Here is a 14,117-nt window from a genome sequence, read left to right as displayed (position 1 = left end):
GCTTGATACCATTCAAGTTGTCAAACGTTTAGTACTGATTTATTTATTCTTCTGGACAGTTCTAAGTCAAATGAAGGGACATGGCTAGAAAAAATCGAGTTGTCAATAGGGCATAGTAGGAAAAAAAAATATTCGAGTCAATTTCCTTGCAATTGAAATATCACCCAAGGAACCAAGCAATTCAAATGATGGCGTGTAATTTGCACGCGATGTAAAATTGAATATCAATTCGTGGCATTGCAAGTGATCCCTAGAAATGTATTCGGAAACATTGAAATCGTGGTCACTTTATAGTAACAGTAAAAGCCAGTAACTAGTGCGAGAACGATACTTTAGAAATATACCTTGGATGAACTGGTTATTCAGTCGCTTTGGAATTTTTGGATGATCACTTCGTGGATGTTAAAAGATTAAGATTGATTCATGGTTTACCTTGGCATTGTTACCCGCAATTTACTGGCTCTTTAGAAAGTAGATCGATTCAATAAAATTAAAGGTTTCCGATTTAAATCGGAAGATTGCGAACACCACAGGAGCCAGCTTTCGGTACTACAAAATCAAAATTTCAGGAGTCCCTGAGATGTGCTCAAGTTCAATGTTAGTCAAATGCGTATTCATGTTGTACAAAAGAAATTAAAGGAGAAATATGAAAAAAATCATTTTATTAACTAGTGAACACTAAAACATTAAACGAATATGTAGTAGACAATAACAGTGGAGCAGGAGTTGTTAAAACAGCAGAAAATCTTTCATTTGACCTTGAAGTCGAGCTCTCAGCGCACTAAAAATTAAAAAAGAAATAAGTAATATTAGCTACATTCATTCTTACAAAGACAAGTCTTGAACGACAGAAAAATGATTATGGTTTCGATATTTCTAGTGAGTTTAGAGTACGTTCAATGAAATTAATACTTTCATTTGAAGAAATAATTTAAACCGAAATAGTCGTTTCTTAAAAACCTTCAGGGGAGGCGAGTTAGACATTGGAAGAAGCTTTATACAAAAAAACTACAATTTAATGCTTTCAGAAATTTGTATCACAGCATTTCATTTGACTCTTTACGAAAAACTTACCATTCGAGATATTAACGAATTCCAAACCACCTGTATATTCTGACAAAGTTCCACCTGATGATATAATAGAATACCATGAAAGGAAGAACAAAGATGCATTCACAGCATTCGTAACCAATAGTACTGTTGATTATAGGGCCAAAAATGAAGTCGAAAATGTTGAAAGCGATGGTTAAAGCGAATGCAGCCAGGTTGTATACTAGTCGACAAAACGGAAATAAGATTAAGGTTCTCCACGGTAAAGGTTCCGGAATCCAGTCTTCCTCATTTGGACGATGTTCAGCTGGAAGAAAAGTTGAGTTTATATTAATAAGGATCTTGGTTAAATAAAGTAAATCCGTGGCCAGATTTCATTAGTAACAGAGTTAATTCACCGTTTAATGCATAGAAGGAAATCAAAAAGAATTGGACCTACAAGATGAATTTCTGAAATCCCTGATGGTTTATCAGGGATTTCAGAAAATCTGAGCGGAGTCTGCTAGCTACAGTTCTTGTATTATTAAACTAGCACACCTAAATATTCGTATATGAGCCTCAGTCCTCTGAATAACGTGCCGATTTGAGACCATCTGGGAAATCACTCAACTCATTCCTGCTATTTTGTCATTTCAACAATTTGAAAATTCAAACTAATTTGAGTGATTCGATTAGTAGGATATCGGATTGTAAAGTCTTCGATCCCACGTATGGATTTTGAAGTAACTAAGAAAATTTGACTTTTATATGCAAGGCGTCCGCATTCTTCATTCTAAGATGAGGTCAGGCCTTGGTTAGTTAGCCGCTTCTAATCTTATCCTAGGCAGATGTGTGCATCTTTAGCTGGAAAATCTTAATTCATTAAACAATGTCCGTTTTGTTGGAGAATCGAAGATATTCTGGTGGTTCTCAGAATTAAAAGTTCCCCAATTAACCCTTACAGCACATGTAACTACGATGTTTACAATCTTAAGAGGATGTAAAGCTCATGAAAGAATTAGTAAAAAAGTAACTAATTTTGAAATTTAACTATTTTATTTAAGATTTAAAAGAAATAGTCAAACGACCCGAGATGTTTAGTAAACATCCCAAAATGTAACTCTAGTGGTAAAGAAGTTTAACTAGTTAGATGCAAAGCATTTTGATTGACTCATCTCAAAATTGAAGATCTCTTCCTTTCGAAAATTACATTTGGCTTTTGGAAATTTATTCTATTTCGATTAAACTTTGTGTATAGCATTCTTTCGGATTCGTCACAGCATTTTATAACTTCGCACGTAAGATTGACATGTGGGTAAGTGGTTAATGAGAGGGCGGGAATCTTAGTATTACTGAACAGGTGTCACATGTTGGCTTTGACGGGGGGGGGGGGGCATGAAAGAGGCTATAAATTGCCTCAATGTGAGATTACGTAAATGGGTGACCAGCAATGTTATAGTTAACTTTTAATGTGGAATGAACAGCTAGTCGATAGAGATACGAATAGGCACCCTCTTCATCAGGAAAGAAGAGGAATATTAATTGGCACCGTTGGTAAAATAAGAATTTGGGGACCTTTCATTAGGGGAAAACATTAAGCTACTTAATGCACCAGTAAGCAAGTAGAATTCAACCGCCTAAAAAGTCATACGGATAATTTCGCTGGCTGGAAGATGAATTATGCATCGGCTAACCAGGCCGTACATTACGCTCGGTTATGAGTTTGTTCGCTAAATCTTAAAGTCGAGAAGATTTAGCTAATTCAGCAAATCTTGAGCATATTGATCATAGAACTCGCGTGGACTACATTTAGTATATGAAGGAAATACTCTACACAGCGTGGATATTTGTCGTTATAAATTTAATTGGCTGCCACTAAGTACTTTATAAAACAGGACAACTATGGTCATTTAAATTTCACATTTACCGGAAGTCAATGTTGAGTTTCGATCTAATCCCGTTAAGACCGTCTTCACCTTTACTCAGCTGTGTGATGTAATATTGTAACTATCAAACAAGCATTACATTCACTAACGACTGTCGAAATTAGCTGTCAGTCGCTCTGTCTGATGGCATTATTCTTTCCGACGGCAAATTATAGGATTCGGCTAAAATACATTAAGCTTAAGTTCCAGACACCAATAAGAAAACAGACCGTTAAATAATTAAAATTGGGTTTATGTATTCAATTGCCTAGTTATTTTATAAATAAACACTAAAATGCAAAATATTAAGATGTGTTAAATAAAAAACATTTAATTAGTTCTATTTGTTGACCTGATTTTCAGTTTAGAATACCGAAAGTTTAAGTCGTACGGAGGCTCGCATGGTTATGAATTTCATCGTCCACGTTAAAACGACTACTTTAAGGTTCAAAAGTTGTTCTGTGGACAGAGTTACATAATCAGAAAAATATACTAGGACAGTTTATCTGATTATACAACTCAATCCATATCTGGTACAATACCAGAGGCTTGTACTCGAGTGAAATCTCAAATTAATTCTTACCTGTAGCACATCAATACTATGTGTGGGCAGTATAGTTTATAATAACACGAATAAATACACTTCTCGTCCTGTTGACAGGGTAGTCAAGTTGAAAACTTGAAGATTTTGTCCTCTATCTAAGGTAGAAGGGTCCATTTATTATCCCTATTACTTATCTGTTACAGAAAGATGGTCTTGGTGAACCACAACGTTTTGGCATGTGTCAAAAACGTCCTACAAATTTAGACGTTCTACCGAAGAGAGGATAAATGCAGATTTTTTTTTAAAAAAAAAATGGACATATACAGTAAATAAGGTTATGTGGACTAGGGTAAAAAAAATTCCTTGGAAAGGTGATCGTGAACTGTGACCGATCAGTCAGAATTAGGAAGGTACAGTAGTTTCAAGAGACTACAACAGCAATTCAAGTTTTACACAGTTTATATTGATATTGGCTGTTATATCACGGGGAGGGGCCTCAAGTTGGCAATGCGGTCGGCTGCGTAACAAGTCTTATTCCTTTTGGATACTGTTGGTTGTTTCAGCGGCTACTCCGAAGGCGAGGTAGTATCAGACATTACCGCTGAATTGTGCGCCGGAGGCAAGTGTAAAAGGAGAGAGTTCCTTCTAGCTTACAATTTCACCGCACACCACTTCGTTGGCATTGAGGGGGGGGGGGGGAACAACGTTCTTTTGAACACAAACGAAATTGGAGCAGATTATTGTACTACTGCTACTTCTACAAAAAGAAGTAAAGATTTTTGTTAACAGAACCCCCTCCCCCCATAAACCCTGACGCTAAACACGTGTTATTAATTACTCCGATCAGTAATACGCTGCACGGCAGAAGCCAGAACACAACGCTTCCCTGCGTGCACAAGTGCATCCCAATATAAATAGTCAATGTTAGTCTTTGAATAGTCGTTTTGCAGTAAGTTATCTTTTAAATAAATTGCGTATTTATTTTCTTATCTTTAAGATGATCAACAGTTAGTCTTTAACAACACACTTAAAGATACCGGTTTATTCAGATAAAAAATGATTGAAAAACATTATGGAAATAACGTATCATGAAACTTGGCACAGTAAACAAAATAAAAGGGAGAATGAGACCCTCTCATTTACCTTCTTGTTCTTCTGAATCATCACCAGACTCACTTCTCTCCCTTTGGGGTTGGTATTCGGTATTTTCTGCCATTGTAATAACTACCGCTCAACGTTCACTGGCCTTACTACACTTTTTATTTCTTCAAAATTTCTACCACCAGAGGGAGTAAATAAAAACATATTAGACTAGCTAGTTGCTCTTGCGACAGGAAATTCAAATATTTTCAGATGAAATGTTGTTTTGCTGATATCAGCAGCTTAAAGAAAGATAGGGAAAATATTCTCTCCTCAGCTCCTATGATTATTTAAGACCTGAGTGGAGAAGGATTGGGAAAATTACTGACTTTCACCGATGCTTATTTGAACTCTTTCAGACCACCCGACTCCATCCTTATTATGCCAATTACTGAAATGGAATTCGGGGTTCCAATTAAGATGACTTCTTAATTACAACTGGCGTTGAATTACTACAGTATTCTTCTAAAATATTTTCAAAAGCTAATAAAAATTCGCTTGTTGAACTACAGTTAATAAGCAAGCTCTTCATTCTGTGAATGAGCTAAGATTTGTTTGCATCGGGCTGTTCTTTCAGAGGTTCTTAATTATCGATCAGATTTGACTAATTAACATGCTAAAGATCTTTGTTCGTTTTTCTTGGACAAAGCAAGGGCGCTATTTGAAAAATGTGCCCAATACTCAGGGTTGCTGTCTGGTAATGTTCATTAATTAATTTCACAGTGATCTGGGCAGATTCAGTATTAGAATCAAGCTTAAAGAGTTGTTTATGAATCTCAAAACAGTTCGTATCCGATGGTTCCAATTGCCTCTCTATGGTTGAGTAGGAGTCATTGATAAAGATATTTTTTCGTCTTAGTTATATTATATTTTCGCGTCATTTCCTCTTTTCCCATAGTAAATTTACCTCTGTATTTAATATGACTCATTGGTTTTTGTGTTTTTTTAATGCACAGACTTTGTATTATAAACAATGAGGAAGAGAAAATAAAAATAAGAGAGATACATGACATGATATTTATTTAGCTTTTATCAGATTTCTGTATTATTGACACAGTTTACAGAAAATTGATAAACGCTAATGATTATAAGGTCTGTATAGGCTTGGCAACATTTCTTATTACACGATGTTTAACGCCAAACGAAAACCACAGTCCTTCTGGGCTTTTTGAGTCGATTTCCTGAATTAGTCGATCTCATAGCGCTAACAAGGTTCCTTAATTTGTATTCCTTAATTTGCAACAGTTCTTTTTTTACTGTTGAATCCATACGCGAGAGGTTGGTTGATCATTGATCATCTTATAGCATATTGGTATCGTGCATGGACAGTGAATTTTCAAAATATAGGCTGGTTTATATTTGATTTGAAAGCCTGTATATTGTATTACCAACTTAAAGAACGATTCATATAACTTGAGTTGGATTGTTTAGGTTTTTAGCGTCTGTCCTTCTTCAGGCATTTCTTTTTCTCTTCGTAAGCGGGGAAAATATTCTCTCCTCAGTTCCTATGATTATTCAAGACTTGAGTAGAGAAGGATGATTGTTTTGTGGGGTGGGGAGTGTAGGTGACTACTGCATGTTTCAACGGATTTAATACAGAATGGAGGAATTAGTGACTAGTTCACATAATCATTTACCATGAACATATCTGTAGAAGATAGACAGTGCAGAAAGCAAAGTCTATGTGGGAGTGAGTTCGTAAAAGATGGGTCCTTAATCAGTCTAATTGTTCTCTTCTGTTGCACAAGTATTTTAGTTACGCCACGCCAGATGTGCGAGCAATATTCAATGATTGGATATATTTGTGATTTGTATAGAGTCAATAGCTGTTTAAGGTTAAAGTAACGTCTTGACTAAAAGAGAAATCCAAGTTTTTTTGTTTTTTTTTGAAAGCCGAGGAGGCAGTGTGGTGATGTGTTTATGCAAGAAAGGCTTGATGTAAGAGTTAATCCAATTGTAAAATCACATGTTGTTTAAAGATTTGACTGCTGTCGAAATTAATTAGGAGAAAATGGGTCTTTTTGTGAAAAATAGAGCAGACATGTGTTTTTGCTATTACTGAAATTGACGAAGTCATAGGGTTGGATGGCTTGCATTTGATGGATGGCTTGCATTTGAATGGTTACGGTGTAAGAAGACTTGAGAAAGTGTTGCTGAATGTAGTGGATGTGCAAATTCAGAGAAACTAGATTTGTTAGGGGGGGGGAGGGTAGAGATACAGTCCTTATGGAGGCAGTTGAATGTAAGAATGATTATAATATGCCAGAGCAAATAAGGACAACAAATCTGAGTGGGATAGTTAATATAAGGCATCAAGGTAGGGTTGGGGCTAATGGGGGTCTTAAATTCATGTACACTAACACTAGGAGTATTAGGAACAAGAAGGAAGAGTTTTTGGCCATGGTTGGCACTTCCAGACCACAGGTTATTGGTATTAGTGAAACATGGCTGACTGTAGATGATATAACTAGTGGGATTGAATGTGATGGGTAGAGTGTGTTCAGGAATGACAGAGAGAATAAAATGGGGGGAGGAGTATTGTTGATGATAGCTGATGAGCTCCAGCCAAGGAGAATAGAAGTTGAATTACAGGATAGAGAAAAGAGCACATTTGAGGCCATTTGGTGTGAGATTGTGGCTAGCAGAACTAAATATACAATTGGGTGTTGCTATAGACCAGGTGATGGAAAAGATGGTGGTGACAGTATGCACAAGCAAATAGAAGAAATGGGTGGAAGGAGGGTGATTATTATGGGAGATTTCAACTATGGTCGCATTGATTGGAGTGAGGAGAGGACACATGGGAGGAAGGAACTGGATTTTATGAGATTATTAAGGGATAACTATCTGCGACAGCATGTAATGGAAAATACTAGGGGTCAGCGAGTGCTTGACCTAGTAATTACATCTGAGGATTTGGCTGTAACAAATATGACCACATTGCCACCAATCGGTGAGAGTGATCATAGGGTCTTAACTTGGGAGGTGGCTAAAGGTGCAGAATTTTCAATTAAGACAGGGTACATGTGGAATTATCGGTTCGGAAAGTATGACAAGCTTAGGAATTTGATTGGTTCAGTGCCATGGCATGTACAACTGCAAGGACTAGAAGTTGATAGTGCATGGGAGGTAGTTAAGAAGTGCTTGCATGAAGCAATGGCTGACTGTATACCTAGAGTCCGAATAATAAATCAAGTAGGGGTTAAATGGATGAATAACACCATTAAGCTTGAGTTGCAAAAAAAGAAACAACTATGGAGGGAATTTAAGGAGAAGGGGGACCGGCAGGCACATGAACGGTATAAAGCGCAGGCCAGAAGGGTGACGAGTATGGTAAGAAAAGCAAAAAAGGATTACGAAAGAACATTGGCCATGCAGGCTAAAGAGAATCCTAAACGGTTTTTTAGATATGTAGCAAGTAAAAGGAAAAATGTACATGGAAGATTGATTTTAAAGAATGCCGATGGTAGGGAGGTAACTGAATCAGTTGAGATAGTTGAGTTACTGAGTGAGCGCTTTGCAAAAGTATATCATCCAGGTGGTGACATTGCAGAAACGAATAAACTAGTAGATTATACGGGAATTGTGGTTAATGAAGTGGAGGTGAGTAGTCTATTGCATAACCTCAATGACAATACATCTGTGGGATTGGATGGTATACCAGCTCGTGTTGTACGAGAAGCAGCTAAAGAATTGTCAGTACCCTTGACCATTTTGTTTAATTTGAGTCTCGAGTCTGGGTTAGTCCCGAGCGGGTGGAAAGAGGGGAAAATAGTTCCACTGCATAAAGGTGGTTCCAAGACTGCTGTTGTAAATTACCGACCGATTAGCATATCAGGAATCATTGTCAAGGTCTTAGAGAAAATAGTCAAGAGGAAAATACAAGATTGGATAGAAGAAAATGGGATACTGTATCGGGGACAGCATGGTTTTGTGAAGGGTAGGTCATGCCTCAGTAACTTGCTCACGTATTATAACACAGTGACGGCTGAACTGGATAAGGGTAATGGGTTTACGGTGATTCTACTGGACCTTGCCAAGGCCTTTGACAGGATTCCACATGGAATTCTAATCAGTAATTTGCAGCATATGGGAATGGACATAGGGTTGGTGAGATGGATAGGAGGGTGGTTGACGGAGAGATATCAGAGAGTGGTTTACTCGGGAGTAGAGTCCACAAGACGGCCTGTGACTAGTGGTTGCCACAAGGATCTGTTCTTGGACCACTGCTGTTTAATTTGTTCAAAAATGATATAGGAAATGATCTGAGAGGAACAGTTCATTTGTTTGCGGATGATGCGAAGTTGGGTAGGGCAATAGTGAATGCATATGACGTCAAAATTTTGCAGGATGATTTGGATAGATTGGAGGTCTGGGCTAAGGAGAATGGATGTCAGTTTAATGTGGCAAAATGTAAGGTTATGCATTTTGGGGTGAAAAGATTGGCGGCCGTTTACTGCATTGGTGGAACCGTGCTCCAGGAAATTGATGAGGCACGAGATTTAGGAGTGTTGGTAGATAAGGAATTGAAATTTAGGGGACACATTGCAAAAGTGACCAAAACAGCTCATCAAATCACTTGGTTGCTGAAGAATACGTTGACAAGCAGAGACAAGCAGGTTATTGTTCCTCTGTATCGAGCCTTGATAAGACCCCATCTAGACTACTGTGCTCAGATTTGGTCACCTAGGTTTCTTCTTGATGGGGAGGAGGTGGAGAGGATCCAGAGGCGAGTGACCAAGATGATAGCAGGTCTGTGGAATGAACCGTATGAGAACAGGTTGAGGATTTGTGGGTTGCAAAAATTGGTTGATAGGCGGAGAAGGGGAGATATGATTGAGACATTCAAACTACTGAAGGGTTTCTATAAAATTAATTCAGAAGATATTTTTGAGAACAGGGTGGTTGTGGGAGGACTAGGGGACATCCATGGAAACTGGGCAAAAGTGTGGTTAGTAAAGGTGTTAGAGCTGGGTTCTTTACTTTTAGAGTAGTGAATGAGTGGAATGCGCTCCCTGAGTCTGTGGTGGATGCCGTGACAGTGAATGAGTTTAAGGCGAGGTATGATAGATACTGTATGAATGTCAAATAGTTGTGATGAATATGATTTGGGGCCTCCCTCGATGAGTCTAATGACTCCCTGGAGTTGCCCGTAATAATAGTAATAATAGTAATAAAAGTTTTGGTGGTTTGTGTAATGCAAAGTTTGTCAAATGAAAGAGAGGCGTGCAATGTGCGTTCGTCAGCGAAACTGTGTATTGGGTTGCCAGTCAACTGGCATTGATACAGAAAGATGAGGGTGGGTGAGAGAACAGAACATTGTGAAATCCCAAGATTAGCTCATAGAGGATAAGGAACCAACCACCATCACACACAGTGTACATCCACTCAGAAGGCTGGCAACCCAATTGCAAAAGTCATGGAACAGAAATAATTGGAGATTGTACAACAGGCCTTTGAGCCAGACCCGGTCAATAGCTTTGGCTATGCCTTTCACGCTTTTCCATAGTGAGCAGAAGAATGATCGGCAGTGACAGAATCCATGCTATCGGTCATTTTCAGTTGTGCGCTTTAAAGGTAGCGCAAGTTCTCTCCATTAATTTGGCAGAAGATCCTTGAGGTTACCGTGGTTTTTCATCCAAGAACACAGATAGAAGATACAATTAACAGTCATAACATGTTCAACATCTTATAACCTTTTCTGTTTATGCCATAATTCCAAACACAATGGTGTTATTCGATGTGATGATTGTAATTACAAAAATGTCACCAGGTGGCATTTTTAGAACTACACTATGTTGTAGAAAGTACACCTTAAAGTGACAGTTTTATGTAAACTGCATCCCTAATTGTGTTAATTTACAGGAGTATACAAAAAAAAGTAATATTTAAGAAAACACACAGCAACGACATCCTTATCTTTAGTCTAAAAATAATACCTATTCTGCAAAAGCTGCTTGATAGCGATTAGTTTCATTATCGGGATTATAAAAGTTTATCAATTTTTATGGCAAGAAATCCTTTTGAACAACAACAACGGATTAGCATCTTCCAAATGAAAATTTACGAGAAATTAATACATTTTATCTTATCGTACTTTTTATATGTCGACTATTTTTGTGATAATATTGGATTCTTATTTGTGTTTTGAATCATTTCTTAGATCCTATGGATAGTAAGCCATCCAAGGATAGTATGTTGATCATACTATCCTTGGATGGACAATCTATCTCATGGATCGTTAATTACAACGAAACGATCCTTTGCGATCCACTGCCAATAAAAACAAAATAATTTAAAAGAAAGTGTAATGAGTTATTTTAAATTCAACTTAATCAGCATATCATATAGTTAAATATTTAAATTAATAGCTCATTGTTTCAATTTAATAAAAGAAATGAAAAATAAGAATAAGCGCATAACAAAGATAAAAGTAAAAACGAAATAAATATTCTTTGTGGATGAGTTTGATGAAGATTTATACGCTTTCTAACCTCTTCTTTTCCTCTAAAGTTCAAAGATTTGCATCGAATTAATTTTAATTAGAATTCCAAGTCCACCTATGCCATCCATAGAATCCTGTGTTTATTACCTTCTATTGTATTCTTCGTGTATTGTTAGGCCTTCTCTCGAAGCAAATCATAAGCCTCCTGCCGCATCTATTCTTTCTGGTGATTCGCTCAATTTTTCTCAATGATTAATTTCTATCGAAAATTTTGCATCGTTATATATCATAAAAGACATAAACTTGACAGCAAGCAATCCGATTGCCTTTTATGCTAAAAGATGGACACAACCGATCTTCAGAGGCCTCATACTGACAGACGTCTGCAGTGTCAGAAGTGAATGCACTATTCAAAAGAGGTGGGGATCTCAATATTTCTGCAGTAACACACAAAAGGATGTTACTCGGATGAATTATAGCAGCTTGAGACCAACCCACCCAGAAACCAATAACTCATATCCATTGGCATCTCTCAGTTCACTGACCTCTCCATAAAGCTTAGCTGAAAATTGTTACAATAACTTGCAGTGATTTATTTCTCCTTTCTAGAAACAATAAAATGTTTCTTTATTGCCATTAACATTAATTATTAAATGAAATTGTTACCACAAATTTTTCTGCTATAGTAGATTCTACACTCAATAGATGGCGCTACATTTCTTCCGTTTGTTATCGCTTTGTTTATACAGTATTTGTATTCGGCTGTTTGTGACCTATTTTTGTTATTGCTTTGTTTATACAGCACTCCCAGCTACGTAAGGAAATAAAAAAAAGCACATGTTTTTTTTCGGTACATCTAATCACAAAGAAATGTGTGTAGTGTATTTTTTGAAGTAATTAGCTGCATAACATAAGTAAATGAAAGTGCAACAATTTTTATGATTACTCTACCGAATAAAAATTTTGAATCAAGTTAGAACTTTTGTCACTAGAGGGCAATTGTCGCCAATGAAATGAGCTGCAAACTATTTCGTTTCCATTAATTTGTCATTAGGATATTTTACGTTTGGATAATTTTTTCCCTTCGATTGACGCGATTTGCTATTTCTGTAAGCAATTCTGCTTGAATAAATTCTTGCCATCGCATGTGTAATGTACTATTAAATAAAAATAAAAAAAAAGCGCAATAAAGAGAAAAAAAAAAAGATAAAACTCATACGAAATTAAACAGAAATGGAGTTTTTTTTACGAAAAAAAAATGCAATCTTTCTAATGCTATATCTTCCGTATGCTTCTAAAATATCGTCTGCTTTACCATATAATTGGAATATCACAGATTTACATTGTCAGCTAAAAGTTTCAGCGGAAAGGTAACATTTTTAGCTTTCAGCTGATAAAAATAATGGTTTTATTTTAATAGTAACATTTTTAATTAAAAGTTTAATTAGCTCTGAGCATGTCCTAAAATGTGTTAAACCGTTTCCGCCAGTTGACAAGGTATGATATGAGGGTGGCTAAATCGCAGCCAGATAGATTGATAGCTCTTGAATCGCAAAAGAAAAGTGATTCAAATTTCACATTAAAAGAACTTGACGAGTAGCAAGACATTCTGAAACCAGACATATCCCTGTCCTATAATGGTGAGTTTTTCAATCTATTATACATGACGATAACAGCAAATGCATCTTCGAATTAGACATTCGAGGACGCGTTAAACTTGTTTCTGACCTTAGATCAATCTTTAGTTTCTTAAGTTCAAGTTAAGAAATAGGAATCATTTCTTGATCTGAAGGAGGAAAAAAAGAACAAAAATACTTTAATAATAATAATAAGACGAACAGAGAAATGAATATATTAACAAATTAATCCATCGAGAAATTTCAAAATTCTTCTACCATATTACGTATTCAAACATGTGCTCTCTTAATAAATTAACAATGCCTTGCGTGGTTTCCTAACCATGGTTTTCCGGTTGCCAAATATAGTCATTAATATAATTATATGTTATGTGTATTAGTTATATTCTCTAACTTCCGCTTTCAACTCCATCTAGCGGAAATAACGCTTAAGATTAATCGCACTTAATAATAAATTAAGTTATTTTTTGTTGTTTTCTTTAATGCTTAAATTTTGTAGTGTTTTTTTCGTGTTAATAGAAAAAATATACCTCTTTTCTGTTATATTGAATTATTGGTATTCGACAGTGTTAGTCTGCAAGAAAAAATGGTAGAATTTTCTACATTTAATTATTGCCTTTCTACGAACAATAAGCATTTAAGTCACATTCTTTTAATTTCCCTGTACAATGTTTTTGATCAGAGAGGGCTTAAAAATGATGTCATTAAAGTCATCCAGCAGTTAAAAATTAGCTCCAATTTATTATAAGATGCGAGATTTATTATCAGCAGTTAATCCTCTAGAAAAACAAAGGGATTAACTAGCAGGAAAGCTTTTCATTCTAAAATTTTCATGACGTTATTATTGTGAGTTATTAAAATGAATGATTTGATAAAACTTTATCCCTAAATTTGTTTTAAGTATAAATTAAAGTGATTTAGGAAGGTAATAAAAGAGCGAAGAAGAAAAACAAAAAGAAATACAACTCTTATAAGGAGAAGGCCGTACTACGATTTTTATTTGTCTTAGAGTGCTCGGTAAGAAAAAAAAAAGAAATGAAAACAGCTGAACGCAAAGAGGGGTAATGCAGCTGTCATAATGAGTAAGATTACTCAGAGAAAATAAGAAATAATTATTTGTATTTAGAGAAATGAATTGTAATTAATGACAAAGGCTAACTAAAAGTCAAGTAATTCTCCAGCAAAGATATTTTCAATTAAAATTTATACTTTAGATGAAACACTCATTTCTTATTAGATGCTTGTGCAATTCATCATAAACTTAAATTTCGTAGTTTATATTGCATCTCTCTTCTCCATAGTATGAGACCCTTGGAGATATAATCCAAACGTATTTTTATTAAAAGAAACTAACTTCTTATCCTGATCCCTTCTACTATGCTTTTCATTCTTTACAA

At 36.0% G+C, this 14,117-nt stretch overlaps 1 long non-coding RNA gene across 1 annotated transcript; it reads right to left on the bottom strand.

Annotated features, from left to right (window-relative positions):
- Positions 1-680: 680 nt before the first annotated feature.
- LOC150093685 (uncharacterized) lies at positions 681-4,711 on the bottom strand. The gene is made up of 3 exons (XR_016550292.1): positions 4,642-4,711; positions 1,075-1,357; positions 681-781 (listed from the first exon to the last, which is right to left on the bottom strand). It is a non-coding gene; the product is annotated as an uncharacterized LOC150093685 (long non-coding RNA).
- Positions 4,712-14,117: the final 9,406 nt, after the last annotated feature.

Source organism: Typopeltis vanoorti, chromosome 23 (assembly GCF_054136105.1).
Source record: "Typopeltis vanoorti isolate ZY-2024b chromosome 23, IOZ_Tvanoo_1.0, whole genome shotgun sequence".
NCBI classification, from domain to species: domain Eukaryota; kingdom Metazoa; phylum Arthropoda; class Arachnida; order Uropygi; family Thelyphonidae; genus Typopeltis; species Typopeltis vanoorti.
This window is presented reverse-complemented; position numbering and strand designations above follow the sequence as displayed.